The sequence below is a fragment of the Homarus americanus genome, unplaced genomic scaffold, assembly GCF_018991925.1.
Source record: "Homarus americanus isolate GMGI-L3 unplaced genomic scaffold, GMGI_Hamer_2.0 scaffold19318, whole genome shotgun sequence".
NCBI lineage: Eukaryota > Metazoa > Arthropoda > Malacostraca > Decapoda > Nephropidae > Homarus > Homarus americanus.
The window spans coordinates 9,011,235-9,025,348 of NW_024732238.1; positions in this window are offsets into that span (position 1 = coordinate 9,011,235).

The window sequence follows — 14,114 nt, forward strand, 5'->3', positions numbered from 1 at the left end:
CTGGGCTTGGTGTGAGGTAGGCCAGGGCTGAGGCAAGTTTGGTTCCGAATATGTTAGGTAGGCCAGTGTCGCAGTTTGGCTTGTCAACGAAGCCAGGTTAGGTTCAGGTTGTGTTGCAGTCTGTGTTGTGTTGATAGGGTTTGCTTTAGGTTAGGTTGGGCTAAGGCTGCTGAGTTAGTTAGGTGCATTCCAAGTCTAGTATAGTCAGCACATGTTAAACTGGTGACGATTTAGCAAAGAGTCGTTCATATTACCAGCTGGTCCATCACCATCACCACACCGCCAGCTGAATTCATCACCACACCGCCAGCTGGTCATCACCACACCGCCAGCTGGTCCATCACCATCACCACACCGCCAGCTGGTCCATCACCATCACCACGCCAGCTGGTCCATCACCACACCGCCAGCTGGTCCATCACCACACCGCCAGCTGGTCCATCACCACACCGCCAGCTGGTCCATCACCACACCGCCAGCTGGTCCATCACCATCACCACACCGCCAGCTGGTCCATCACCATCACCACACCGCCAGCCGGTCCATCACCACACCGCCAGCTGGTCCATCACCACACCGCCAGCTGGTCCATCACCATCACCACACCGCCAGCTGGTCCTATCCACCACCACCGCCAGCTGGTCCATCACCATCACCACACCGCCAGCTGTCCACACCACACAGCCAGCTGGTCCATCACCACACCGCCAGCTGGTCCATTACCATCATCCACACCGCCAGCTGGCCATTACCATCACCACACCGCCAGCTGGTCCATCACCACACCGCCAGCTGGCCCATCACCATCACCACACCGCCAGCTGGTCCATCACCATCACCACACCACCAGCTGGTCCATCACCACACCGCCAGCTGGTCTCATCACCACACCGCCAGCTGGTCCATCACACACCGCCAGCTGGTCCAGCACCATCACCACACCGCCAGCTGGTCCATCACCACACCGCCAGCTGGTCCACACCATCACCACACCGCCAGCTGGTCCATCACCACACCGCCAGCTGGTCCATCACCACACCGCCAGCTGGTCCATCACCATCACCACACCGCCAGCTGGTCCATTACCATCACCACACCGCCAGCTGGTCCATCACCACACCGCCAGCTGGTCCATTACCATCACCACACCGCCAGCTGGTCCATTATCATCACCACACCGCCAGCTGCAACCACACACCGCCAGCTGTCCATTACCATCACCACACCGCCAGCTGGTCCATCACCACACCACCAGCTGGTCCATCACCACACCGCCAGCTGGTCCATTACCATCACCACACCGCCAGCTGGTCCATCACCACACCGCCAGCTGGTCCACATCATCACCACACCGCCAGCTGGTCCACATCATCACCACACCGCCAGCTGGTCCACACATCACCACACCGCCAGCTGGTCCATCACCACACCACCAGCTGGTCCATCACCACACCGCCAGCTGGTCCATTACCATCACACACACCGCCAGCTGGTCCATTACCATCACCACCGCCAGCTGGTCCATTACCACACCGCCAGCTGGTCCACCACCACACCACCAGCTGGTCATCATCACCACACCGCCAGCTGGTCCATTATCATCACCACACCGCCAGCTGGTCCACACCATCACCACACCGCCAGCTGGTCCATTATCATCACCACACCGCCAGCTGGTCCATTCATCACCACACCACCAGCTGGTCCATCATCACCACACCGCCAGCCGGTCCATACCATCACACACCGCCAGCTGGTCCATTATCATCACCACACCCAGCTGGTCCATCACCACACCGCCAGCTGGTCCATTACCATCACCACACCGCCAGCTGTCCATTATCATCACCACACCGCCAGCTGGTCCATCACCACACCGCCAGCTGTCCATTACCCACCGCCAGCTGGTCCATCACCACACCGCCAGCTGGTCCATTACCATCACACGCCAGCTGGTCCATATCACCACACCGCCAGCTGGTCCATTACCACACCGTCAGCTGGTCCATTACCATCACCACACCGCCAGCTGGTCCATCACCATCACCACCGCCAGCTGGTCCATTACCATCACCACACCACCAGCTGGTCCATCACCACACCGCCAGCTGGTCCATTATCACCACACCACCAGCTGGTCCATCACCACACCGCCAGCTGGTCCATTACCATCACCACACCGCCAGCTGGTCCACACCATCACCACACCGCCAGCTGGTCCATTATCATCACCACACCGCCAGCTGGTCCATTATCATCACACCGCCAGCTGTCCATTACCATCACCACACCGCCAGCTGGTCATCACACCACACCGCCAGCTGGTCCTTATCATCACCACACCGCCAGCCGGTCATTATCAACCACACCGCCAGCTGGCCATTACCATCACCACACCGCCAGCTGGTCCATCACACACCGCCAGCTGGTCCATTATCATCACCACACCGCCAGCTGGTCCATTACCACACCGCCAGCTGGTCATTACCATCACCACACCGCCAGCTGGTCCATTACCACACCACCGCCAGCTGGTCCATCACCATCACCACACCGCCAGCTGGTCATTACCACACCGCCAGCGTCCATACCATTACCACACCACCAGCTGGTCCATCACCACACCGCCAGCTGGTCCATTACCATCACCACACCGCAGCTGGTCCATCACCACACCGCCAGCTGGTCCTTTACCACACCGCCAGCTGGTCCATTACCATCACCACACCACCAGCTGGTCCATCACCACACCGCCAGCTGGTCCATACCATCACCACACCGCCAGCTGGTCCACACCACACCGCCAGCTGGTCCATCACCCACCACCAGCTGGCATCACCACACCGCCAGCTGGTCCATTATCATCACCACACCGCCAGCTGGTCCATTACCATCACCACACACCGCCAGCTGGCCATTATCATCACCACACCGCCAGCTGGTCCACATCATCACCACACCACCAGCTGGTCCCATTATCACCACACCGCCAGCTGGTCCACCATCACCACACCGCCAGCTGGTCCACATATCATCACCACACCACCAGCTGGTCCATCACCACACCGCCAGCTGGTCCATTACCATCACCACACCGCCAGCTGGTCCATTATCATCACCACACCGCCAGCTGGTCCATTACCACACCGTCAGCTGGTCCATTACCATCACCACACCGCCAGCTGGTCCATTATCATCACCACACCGCCAGCTGGTCCATCACCACACCGCCAGCTGGTCCATTACCACACCGCCAGCTGGTCCATCACCACACCGCCAGCTGGTCCACCATCACCACACCGCCAGCTGGTCCATTATCATCACCACACCGCCAGCTGGTCCATTACCACACCGTCAGCTGGTCCATTACCATCACCACACCGCCAGCTGGTCCATCACCATCACCACACCGCCAGCTGGTCCATTACCACACCGCCAGCTGGTCCATTACCATCACCACACCACCAGCTGGTCCATCACCACACCGCCAGCTGGTCCATTATCATCACCACACCACCAGCTGGTCCATCACCACACCGCCAGCTGGTCCATTACCATCACCACACCGCCAGCTGGTCCATTACCATCACCACACCGCCAGCTGGTCCATTATCATCACCACACCGCCAGCTGGTCCATTATCATCACACCGCCAGCTGGTCCATTACCATCACCACACCGCCAGCTGGTCCATCACCACACCGCCAGCTGGTCCATTATCATCACCACACCGCCAGCTGGTCCATTATCATCACCACCGCCAGCTGGCCCATTACCATCACCACACCGCCAGCTGGTCCATCACCACACCGCCAGCTGGTCCATTATCATCACCACACCGCCAGCTGGTCCATTACCACACCGCTGGTCCATTACCATCACCACACCGCCAGCTGGTCCATTACCATCACCACGCCAGCTGGTCATCACCATCACCACACCGCCAGCTGGTCCATTACCACACCGCCAGCTGGTCCATTACCATCACCACACCACCAGCTGGTCCATCACCACACCGCCAGCTGGTCCATTACCATCACCACACCGCCAGCTGGTTGGTCCATCACCACACCGCCAGCTGGTCCTTACCACACCGCCAGCTGGTTCATTACCATCACCACACCACCAGCTGGTCCATCACCACACCGCCAGCTGGTCCACACATCACACCGCCAGCTGGTCCATTACCATCACCACACCGCCAGCTGGTCCATTATCATCACCACACCGCCAGCTGGTCCATCACCATCACCACACCGCCAGCTGGTCCATTACCACACCGCCAGCTGGTCCATTACCATCACCACACAGCCAGCTGGTCCATCACCACACTGCCAGCTGGTCCATTACCATCACCACCGCCAGCTGGTCCATTACCATCACCACACTGCCAGCTGGTCCATTACCATCACCACACTGCCAGCTGGTCCATTACCATCACCACACCGCCAGCTGGTCCATCACCACACCGCCAGCTGGTCCATCACCATCACCACACCGCCAGCTGGTCCATTACCACACCGCCAGCTGGTCCATTACCATCACCACACTGCCAGCTGGTCCATTACCATCACCACACCGCCAGCTGGTCCATTACCATCACCACACCGCCAGCTGGCCCATTATCATCACCACACCGCCAGATGGCCCATCACCACACCGCCAGCTGGCCCATTACCATCACCACACCGCCAGCTGGTCCATTACCATCACCACACTGCCAGCTGGTCCATTACCATCACCACACCGCCAGCTGGCCCATTACCATCACCACACCGCCAGCTGGCCCATTACCATCACCACACCGCCAGATGGCCCATTATCATCACCACACCGCCAGCTGGTGCATCATCATCACCAGGGCTGTGGAGTCGAAGACAAAACCTCGACTCCGACTCCTCAAATTTTTTATGCTTCCGACGAGCTTCATTTGTAACAACAATTTCTACCATCCTAATTGTAATTTGTATGTTGTAACCTGCGTAGGTAAAAAGTAAAACACCGGCTATACTGCTACAGCTTTATTAATGATCTGGACGATATTTAAGAACTACAAAAGATGATAGGCTTGACTTTCAAAGTTTCAATCAAAAGAAAAATATATTTATTAAGAATTCAAGATATTAACTAGAAAACACCATTTACATGTATATCTAAAAGTTCGATCTCAGCATATGAATTTTGTTTAAGCTCATAATCTGAGGGATCTAAATGATGATCCTACACCTTTAAAGTAAAGTTATATATTTATGTACATTAAAGAAATGAATACCTTATTAAGGAAAATATAAACCTTACATGATTAAGTTATTAAATTAAATTTGCCTTAATCTCACCAAAACAGGTTGTAGCTAATTGTTTTGTAGCTGAGAGCCTCTGTGCAGTTTTCAACGAAACAAAATTTGATACAATTCAAAATTTCAAATGGTAAAGAAGAGACTATCGTCCAAAATTATAGTGCTATACTGTGCCTGCTACAATAAATTCATAATAATGCTTATAAAATGGAAATAAATTCTTTAATAATTTAAGAAAATTAGTGGATCAGTGGAATCACTGCAATGAATATGCCCGAGTTCATATATTTGTTCTAGGAACAGATAGCTTCAGTCGGAGTCGGAGTCTGACAATTTTACCACCCGACTCCGACTCCACAAGCCGAAATTCCTCCACTCCTCGACCCGACCCACAGCCCTCATCACCACACCGCAAGCCGGTCCATCACCACACCGCCAGCTGGTCCATCCCGCTCGGCTAGCTGGTCCATCACCATCGCCACACAGCCAGCTGGTCCATCACCACCGCCAGCTAGTCTATCGCCACACAGCTGGTGCATCATCACTGCCAGCTGGTTCATCATTACCGCCAGCTGGTTCATCTTACCGCCAGCTGGTTCATCATCACCGCCAGCTGGTGCATCATCACCGCCAGCTGGTTCATCATCACCGCCAGCTGGTTCATCGTCACCGCCAGCTGGTTCATCGTCACCGCCAGCTGGTGCATCATCCACCGCTTGCTGGTTCATCATCACCACCGGCTGGTGCATCATCACCGGCTGGTGCATCATCCCACCGGCCTGGTGCATCATCACCGCCAGCTGGTTCATCATCACCGCCAGCTGGTTCATCGTCACCGCCAGCTGGTTCATCGCTCACCGCCAGCTGGTGCATCATCACCGCTTGCTGGTGTATCATCACCACCGGCTGGTTCATCATCACCGGCTGGTGCATCATCACCACCGGCTGGTGCATCATCACCACCGGCTGGTGCATCATCTCACCGGCTGGTGCATCACCACCGGCTGGTTCATCATCACCACCGGCCGTGCATCATCCCACCAGCTGGTTCATCATCACCGGCCTGGTATCATCACCACCGCTGGTTATCATCACCACCGGCTGGTGCATCATCACCACCGGCTGGTGCATCATCACCACCGGCTGGTGCATCATCACCACCGGCTGGTGCATCATCACCACCGGCTGGTGCATCATCACCACCGGCTGGTTCATCACCACCACCGGCTGGTGCATCACCACCACCGGCTGGTTCATCATCACCACCGGCTGGTTCATCATCACCACCGGCTCGTGCATCATCACCGCCAGCTGGTTCATCATCACCACCGGCTGGTGCATCATCACCACCGGCTGGTGTATCATCACCACCGGCTGGTTCATCATCACCGCCGGCTGGTGCATCATCACCGCCAGCTGGTTCATCATCACCACCGGCTGGTTCATCATCACCACCGGCTGGTGCATCATCACCGCCGGCTGGTTCATCATCACCACCGGCTGGTTCATCATCACCACCGGCTGGTTCATCATCACCACCGGCTGGTTCATCATCACCACCGGCTGGTTCATCATCACCACCGGCTGGTGCATCACCCCGCTGGTTCATCACCACCGGCTGGTGCATCATCCCAGCTGGTTCATCATCACCACCGGCTGGTTCATCATCACCACCGGCTGGTGCATCATCACACCAGCTGGTGCATCATCACCACCGGCTGGTGCATCATCACCACCAGCTGATTCATCATCACCACCGGCTGGTTCATCATCACCACCGGCTGGTTCGTCATCACCACCGGCTGGTGCATCATCACCACCGGTTGGTTCATCATCACCGCCAGCACTGGTTCATCATCACCGCCAGCTGGTTCATCATCACCACCAGCTGTTTCATCATCACCGCCAGCTGGTTTCATCGTCACCGCCAGCTGGTTCATCGTCACCGCCAGCTGGTTCATCATCACCGCCAGCTGGTTCATCGTCACCGCCAGCTGGTTCATCGTCACCGCCAACTGGTTTATCATCACCGCCAGCTGGTTCATCGTCACCGCCAGCTGGTTTATCATCACCGCCAGCTGGTTCATCACCACCGGCTGGTTTATCACCACCGGCTGGTTCATCATCACCACCGGCTGGTTCATCATCACCACCGGCTGGTTCATCACCACCACCGGCTGGTTCATCATCACCAGCTGGTTCATCATCACCACCGGCTGGTTCATCCACCAGCTGTTTCATCATCAGCGCCAGCTGGTGTATCATCACCTGCCAGCTGGTTCATCACCACCACCAGCTGGTTCATCATCACCGCCAGCTGGTTCATCACCGCCAGCTGGTTCATCATCACCGCCAGCTGTTTCATTATCAGCGCCAGCTGGTGTATCATCACCGCCAGCTGGTTCATCATCACCACAGCTGGTTCATCATCGCGCCAGCTGGTTCATCATCACCGCCAGCTGGTTCATCATCACCGCCAGCTGGTTCATCATCACCGCCAGCTGGTTCATCATCACCGCCAGCTGGATCATCATCACCGCCAGCTGGTTCATCATCACCGCCACCTGTTTCATCATCACCGCCAGCTGGTTCATCACCGCCAGCTGGTTCATCATCACCGCCAGCTGGTTCATCATCACCGCCAGCTGGTTCATCATCACCGCCAGCTGGTTCATCATCACCGCCAACTGGTTCATCACCGCCAGCTGGTTCATCATCACCGCCACCTGTTTCATCACCGCCAGCTGGTTCATCATCACCGCCAGCTGGTTCATCATCACCGCCAGCTGGTTCATCATCACCACCAGCTGGTTCATCGTCACCGCCAGCTGGTTCATCATCACCGCCAGCTGGTTCATCATCACCGCCAGCTGGTGCATCACCACCGCCAGCTGGTTCATCATCACCGCCAGCTGGTTCATCATCACCGCCAGCTGGTTCATCATCACCGCCAGCTGGCATCATCACCGCCAGCTGGTTCATCATCACCGCCAGCTGGTGCATCATCACCGCCAGCTGGTTCATCATCACCGCCAGCTGGTGCATCATCACCGCCAGCTGGTTCATCATCACCGCCAGCTGGTTCATCATCACCGCCAGCTGGTTCATCATCACCACCAGCTGGTGCATCATCATCGCCAGCTGGTCAATCATCTCCAGTTGGTTCATCACCATCGCCAGCTGGTGCATCATCACCGCCAGCTGGTTCATCATCACCGCCACCTGTTTCATCATCACCGCCAGCTGGTTCATCATCACCCCCAACTGGTGCAACATCATCGCCAGCTGGTCAATCATCTCCAGTTGGTTCATCACCATCGCCAGCTGGTGCATCATCATCGCCAGCTGGTTCACCTCCATATCAAAACTTGGACACAAACTCATCTGGCAGCGTCAGTAATCATCAGGAGACACTTGATGATGGTAATTACCTGGGGACAATAACCAGCAACAAGAGGGTCGCTTTCAACCTGCCTCATTAGCAGGCCAACACACGCCACCTAACATGTTTATATACAGCTCGTCCTTTATGCAGCTAAAGTTCACTCCACCCCCCACTAACACTACCTGTTTAATTCACATCTACTGCTGACCTTAGACTGTGAGTGTATTGGCAGGTGTGTGTGTGTGTACAATTGCATCATAAGGAACATGGAGGGTGACCAATGTGTACAGTACATTATGTGCACTAGGAGGACGACGTAGGTTTACACACACACGCACACATAACGTAAACACCTAGAAAAAGTGCAAAAGAGGGCATGCAAGATTGTTCTCTCCCCCTTCCTACTCCACATATCAAGAAGCGCTCAACACACTGACCCTTTCGACTCTCACTGTCCATCACCACGACCTCATCTGCAAATTTGTTAAGAAGCTTCTGCACCATCCTCGACACCGGCTCCTACTACCACCTGAGACCCCTTGCCCGAGAATTGCTGTTCGACACCACAACCGCATCCAGCCCATACGTGCACGAACTGATCGCTATAAGAACAGCCCAGTCCCAACCATTCTAAAAATTATCAATAACTTGTAATCAACCAGTGTATTCACTCCCAGTAAATCCTACTTCTTGCACTGTCACTATGTTGAAATGAACTGTAGTTTGAGCTTTTCCCCATCTAGTTATTATGTATCTTATTTGTATCACTTATGTTACTTGTATATTATTTGTAAATCGAAACCCATTCCCCAATTATATAACTATATTTTCAGCCTTCTATGCTCTTTCAATAAACCGTTAATAATTATTACAGAGCGCGCGCGCGCGCGCACACACACACAAACACACACACAGCTCCAGAGACAAGGACTCATGGTGTTTACAATTGACAAATATTAACAAATGTCTACCAGTGTCAGTGGCTCTCAAAGTGCCGCCAGTGAGTTTATGGCCACTGGGGACAAACACTTCCGTCCGTCCACAACAACAGATATCAACAGATGGCCACCAATCACTTACCCCCGCCGCTCTCTGTACCTTCTAAAGCGTGGGAACGGTTATCCTGATGGCAGTGTTATCGTGCGACTCAAGTCACTGAACACATTCCACGCGCACAGCCGTAGACAGGGGCATCATAAACATAAGCCCATTAGGACCATAACCTCCACTAGGAAATCAGAGAAACCCACCCCTGAAGGACCGTACCATTACACTGAAGTTCCATGGATATGGTATGATCTCCTCCCGTCTTTACTGCTCTCCAACGTCACTTCCCTAGCTAACAAGTTTGACGAGCTGGCAACCACAGTCAGGTTAGCCGCCGCGAGCGTCGTTGCCATATGTGAGGCTTGACAAATTGTGCCTGAACCATGCCATATTGAGGGATATCAACTCTTCATCACCTTCGTTCACATCGACGCGGAGGGGGCGTTGTCCTATTCTGTTAAGATAACCTACGCCCGTCACGCTTGGATGTTCAAGTCCCAGCAGATGTGGAAGCATTATGGATACGTGTTGTGCCACAGGCCCACCCGTGCCACACTGCTTCCATCATAATCTTTGTGTCATACCATCCGCCTCGCTCACCCACCAGAGACACTCTTATCAATCATCTCATCACCACCTCAGACTACCTAAGTGTTAGGTACCCATGTGCCAAGTTAGTATTATGCAGGGATTATAATGAAATTGACACCACTGATATCCAGGACCAGCTGTCACTATCACAAGTTGTGAACTTCCCCACACACGGTCAAAATACCCTTGACTTTATCTTAACCGACTTAGCGGACCAGTACCAACCACCTCAACCAATGCCTCCTATCGGGTGCAGCACACACCTATCAGTGCTCTGGTCCCCAGCTGCCACTCCCACTCAAGTACAGAGACCCTACATCAAGACCTACAGGCTGATTACTGACTCAGCAGTGCGTGTCTTCGGGCAGTGGATAGTTCACCGTCCCTGGACTGAAATACTTAGTGTGGATGACGTGGACACCAAATGGATAAATTATACCAACACCACCACGGAAGCACACCACCACTTCTTCCCCGAGAAGTCCATCAGATCTCACCAAGCTGACTTGCCCTGGATCACACCTCGAACTAGAAGACTTATGCAACAGAGAGACAGAGACTTTTATTTCAATGACCACAACAGGTCCCTTCGCAACCAAGTCATCCGCGAAATACGCACTGCAAAGAATTCCCACTTCCTACTACCAAGTTGCAACACCTGAAGCAGACCAATATCAGTCTTAAACAATTCTGTGTAATAAACAACAAGACATACCTCCTCCCCTTCCTTAGCCAACTCACTAATGTTGACGCAGCTGAGCAATCAAATAACCATTTCGCTACTATATGCCAAACGCTCCCCCGGCTTGATACAACCAATCACCCTGCCTCCCTACCAGCCCCCTTTCCCACTGACTTGGTAGAAGAATTTGAAGTAGCAAAACGTCTGGACAAACTAAAGTTAAAACGGTCCACCACCCCCATTGAATTACCAATGAAACTCTTCAAGGAGTTCTCCCCGGAGCTTGCTAAACCCCTCTGCTCCATCATCAATGCTTCTCTCAGACAAGCCAGATGCCCAGCTGACTGGAAGACCTCTTATGTGTCACCAGTGCCCAAGTCAACAAGCCCACAATCCTTAAATCAGCTACGAGCCATTGCAATCACCCAAATACCCAGCTTAATCTGTGAAAGTTTTGTGTTCGACTGGGCTTATGCTGATATTGCAGGAGCCGTAGACCCTCAGCAATTTGGTAATACGAAAACTTCCTCCACCACTCACTCTCTTGTCAGCTTTCTCGACTACATATACCGCCATCTGGAGAAACGAAAAACATCTGTAGCTGTCGCCTTCATTGACTTCACTAAGGCATTTGACCTAGTCGACCACAATTTAATCATCAACAAAGCTATCGACCTCGGGTTTCGAAGAAGTCTTATACCATGGCTTACAGACTTCCTCAGTAACCGACGCCAAGCTATACGCTTCAGAGGGGCTGTCTCCACTTTTCAGTCACTCACCTGTGGCGTTCCCCAAGGCACCAAGATGGGACCACTATGCTTCCTTATGCTTATCAATGATGCCCTAAGAGAAAACCCTGCTAGCTGGAAATATGTCGACGACTCCACCATTGGGATCAGCGTCAACAATTCTGTTCCCGACTATACCACCCTTCAGGATTTATTGAACAGTCTCCAAAACTGGGCCACCAACAACCACGTCACCATCAACCATACCAAGATCATGGTTATGCACATCAACCTCTCCTCCGACGTTGTCCCACCCCCTTCCATTACTTTAGGTCCTAACACACTCCAGGTCCTAGATTCCACTAAGCGCCTCGGCGTCACCATAGACAACAAACTAAATTGGAAACCATACGTCAGTGAAGTTGTCAAATCCTCCAGTTTCCGTCTCCACCTCCTACGCCGACTCAAGTCCCTCGGAGTTCTTGCACCCGAGCTCCTCAGTGCTTACTCAACATTCATACTTCCCAAGCTCACCTATGCCTCCCCTACCTGGTCTTCCTCCCTAAATGCCACACAACGTAAACACCTAGAAAATGTGCAAAAGAGGGCATGCAAGATTATTCTCTCCCCATCCTACTCCACATCAAGAAGCGCTCAACACACTGACCCTCTCGGCTCTCACTGTCCATCACCACGACCTCATCTGCAAATTTGGTAAGAAGTTTCTGCACCATCCTCGACACCAGCTCCTACTACCACCCGAGATCCCTCGCCCGAGAATTGCTGTTCGACACCACAACCGCATCCAGCCCATACGAGCACGAACTGATCGCTATTAAGAACAGCCCAGTCCCAACCATTGTAAAAATTATCAATAACTTGTAATCAACATGTGTATTCACTGCCAGTCAATCTTACTTTTTGCACTGTCATGTTGAAATGCCCCGTAGTTTGAGCTTCTCCCCACCTAGTTATTATATATCATATTTGTATCAATTATGTTACTTGCATATTACTTGTAAATCAAGAGACCCATTCCCCAATTATGTAACTGTATATTTTCAGCCTTCCAGCTGCCATTCTCTTTCAATAAGCCGTTAATTATTATTATTATTACACACACACACACACACACACTTTTTCTCATCACAAACTAATTTGAAATTACTTAACTTCCTCCTGCGGCACAAAGTTGCCAAGAGAGATTGTGTGTTGGGTTTACGAAGAGCGACAGTCAGTTAAACTCACGCCCTCTGACCATAAGGTTTTATTTAGCCCAGGTGACTGTATGCCGCCACCACCAGCGACGGTGACTGTATGCCGCCACCACCAGCGACGGTGACTGTATGCCGCCACCACCAGCGACGGTGACTGCATGCCGCCACCACCAGCGACGGTGACTGTATGCCGCCACCACCAGCTGCCGCCACCACCAGCGACGGTGACTGTATGCCGCCACCACCAGCGACGGTGACTGTATGTATGCCGCCACCACCAGCGACAGTGACTGTATGCCGCCACCACCAGCGACGGTGACTGTATGCCGCCACCACCAGCGACGGTGACTGTATGCCGCCACCACCAGCGACGGTGGTATGCCGCCACCACCAGGCGGTGACTGTATGCCGCCACCACCAGCGACGGTGACTGTATGCCGCCACCACCAGCGACAGTGACTGTATGCCGCCACCACCATTGACGTGACTGTATGCCGCCACCACCAGCGGCAGTGACACCCAGCGACGGTGACTGTATGCCGCCACCACCAGCGACGGTGACTGTATGCCGCCACCACCAGCGACAGTGACTGTATGCCGCCACCACCAGCACGGTGACTGTACACCACCGCGAAGGTGACTGTATGCCGCCACCACCACGACGGTGACTGTATGCCGCCACCACCAGCGACGGTGACTGTATCCGCCACCACCAGCGACGGTGACTGTATGCCGCCACCACCAGCGACGGTGACTGCATGCCGCCACCACCAGCGACGGTGACTGTATGCCGCCACCACCATGCCGCGACAGTGACTGCATGCCGCCACCACCAGCGCGACGGTGTGTGCCGCCACCACCAGCGAGTGACTGTATGCCGCCACCACCAGCGACAGTGAATGCCGCCACCACCAGCGACGGTGACTGTATGCCGCCACCACCAGCGACATGCCGCCACCACCAGCGAGGTGACTGCATGCCGCCACCACCAGCGACAGTGACTGTATGCCGCCACCACCAGCGACAGCCGCCACCACCAGCGGTGACTGTATGCCACCACCAGCGACGGTGACTGTATGCCGCCACCACCAGCGACGGTGACTATGCCGCCACCACCAGCGACAGTGACTGCCGCCACCACCAGCGACGGTGACTGTATGCCGCCAC